Source organism: Corapipo altera, unplaced genomic scaffold, assembly GCF_003945725.1.
Source record: "Corapipo altera isolate COAL_440 unplaced genomic scaffold, ASM394572v1 2, whole genome shotgun sequence".
Classification (NCBI taxonomy): domain Eukaryota; kingdom Metazoa; phylum Chordata; class Aves; order Passeriformes; family Pipridae; genus Corapipo; species Corapipo altera.
In genome coordinates, this window is record NW_020884890.1 from 4,792,377 (window position 1) to 4,795,054 (window position 2,678).

The window sequence follows — 2,678 nt, forward strand, 5'->3', positions numbered from 1 at the left end:
TCATTTTCATTCATAGGTATTCTGTAGACCCGTCATTTATAAATACCTAGGGTCTTTGTACACTCAAGCATAAACTGTTCATTATAGTTTCAATCATTTAATACTTACTGAAGTCAATAAAACACTGTCTAAATGATATTTTCTAAGAAAAATGTACACCACTAAACTACTTAAACTTATTTATAACCTCTTTTTTAAACATTCAAATAAGCACTCAGTGCCTGAATTAAATAGAGCTCTTGTAAAGGCTTCAGAGACTTTTAAACATCTTTATATGAAAACTAGAAAATTCATAGTTCAAATTTATTTATGCAGAAGTTCTCTAAGCTTGTCTTTGAGACTTAAAATCATAATCTACTAAATTATGTTCAGAAAGTTCCACTCAAAGAGAAGACTAAAGAAATCAACTCTAAAAAAATTCCACAAAACCTTGTCATTTTTTGAATGCTAAAAGAAAAAAAAAATCTGAAAATCAAATAGCTGAGGGAAAGAATTTAATAGAATTAGGGGAGAGATGTTCAGTTCTTGTTTGTGAACACTACCCAAAGCTCTCATATTTTATATCACTCTTCCAGCTTTTATTATTTGCCTCAAAAATAAGGAGAACCTGCATCTTAAAGTAAAATAAGATTTAAGTAGAAAAATGTCTGAACAGCTTTATTTATTAAGCTTTAGGCATATTGACTGCAAGATATCTTAAAACACACACTCTTGTAGACTTTCCACAAATTTCTAAACAGATTATTAAAAAAAAAAAAAGTCTATATTTTTATATTATATTCATATCTTCCTTTGGCTTAAGATAAACATTTCATACTACACAGGTTTTATCCATGATGAACTGCTGATAACAATCTATTCAACCTCTCCATGTATTTATCCTTACCCTTTTTCTCACATAAAGAGTTATCTGACACATAAAAAATCAGGGTTTATGTTTTGGTCTTAGTTTTCACTTTTTGCTTTATAGAAAATGACCATAATAAAGAAATACGATCACTTATGACTGCACAGGTTCACCTGGTAAATAATAATCTAGTTGTTATAAGGACCATTTTAGGACATCTCATTTCTTCCAGAGTAACAGAATTTTCTTATCTTGGTAACGACTACTTTCTTACTACTATAAACAAGATACTTATCTTCTTCAGACATCAAATTTAATGATGCCTCAACATATTTGTCCAAACGCTGTGTTTGGATGGGAAATGTTAAATAAAAGTCTGGATTTCTAAACATCACTTTTAGCATAATTTTGTTCCATCTGCAAAAGTCCTGTTACAGCTCTTGGCATTTCATTTTATTTTCTTGGGTTTGGGGAATTTTTGTGGGTTTTTTTATTATGTCTGTCTTAAAAGAGAAAATACATGTGTAAAATAGAGCACATTTTTTGTATTATCATATTAATCATAAGGAAGACCTTATATTTTAACTTTTTCTGTAGTGGTGGTCAGTTACAGGCTGCCTTAATCCTTCTTGATCAAGGCCCATCACAGGTCACATACTGATTTTCTTTCAATTAAAGCGATATTTTCCTAGATGTTTAGTTTGCCATTGGGTCTACAGAATTAACAGTCAGATTCTATTTATTTTTTTGCAGAACTTTATGGAATGCAATAATAACAAAATTGATTCTTGCAAAGTCTTTAACACCTATTGCAAAAATACGCAATAGTATCTTCTAGGTTCTTAGAAATCTGGATAGAATTGTTGTTAATGGAAAGAAGTTGAGAGGAGTCAAAAATTGTGTTTAAAGACAACTGATCATGGCCAGGCTTCGCGAACAAAGATTTGGGAAGGGCTCTACCCACGTTTGCTACAAGCACGCTGGTGGCTAAAAAGGCCAATACGAGATAGACATGTCCGGTTGCAAAAGGCACAGCAGAAAGACTCCTTAGGTGGTATATTCTGCAAGACACGATTCTTTCTGTGTTGTCTTTTCTCGTCGAGAGTGATCCTGCGTGCGTTCTCAAAGGAAGCAGCAACGTTATAGATGGTGTGTCTCCAGGCCTCCCGACTGGAGGCCAGAGTAGACCAGTTATGTTGGTCAATATGGCCAAGGCTGAGATGTTGTTTCAGGGAGTCCTTGTATCTTCTCTTCGGGGCTCCTCTCTTGCAGCAGCCGGTGGCAAGTTCACCATAGAGCAAGATCTTAGGGAGGCGGAGGTCCTTCATCCTGGAGATGTGCCCTGCCCAACGCAGCTGTGTTCTCAGTAACATGGCCTCAATGCTTGTGACAGCTGCTTGTTCTAGAACAGATGTATTGGTCACATAATCTGACCAGTGGATGTTTAGGATTGTACGGAGACAGCGTTGATGCTTGCTTCGGCAGCACATATACTAAAATTGGAATGATACAGAGAAGATTAGCATGGCCCCTGCACAAGGATGACACACAAATTTGTGAAGCGTTCCATATTTTCTTTTTTGGGGGTATAGCTCAGGGGAAGAGCATTTGACTGCAAAGACAACTCATAAGAAAATAAATAAATCTGTAAACCACAGAGACTGCGTCTATTATGTGTCTAGAAGCAACTGGTAAACAGTGAAAAATTTGTTTATGTTCTTCGCCAAGATATCAGATGCTTGTCTGACAAAATGTGTATGTTCCACTTTCAGGCTTGGTCTCCCTCACTGATGTGAAATAAAATGAAATATAGTTGCTGTTTGTTGAGAAT

At 35.2% G+C, this 2,678-nt stretch overlaps 1 non-coding gene across 1 annotated transcript; it reads left to right on the forward strand.

Moving 5' to 3' along the window:
- Positions 1-2,316: 2,316 nt before the first annotated feature.
- LOC113947959 lies at positions 2,317-2,423 on the forward strand. The gene has a single exon (XR_003527937.1). It is a non-coding gene; the product is annotated as a U6 spliceosomal RNA (small nuclear RNA).
- Positions 2,424-2,678: the final 255 nt, after the last annotated feature.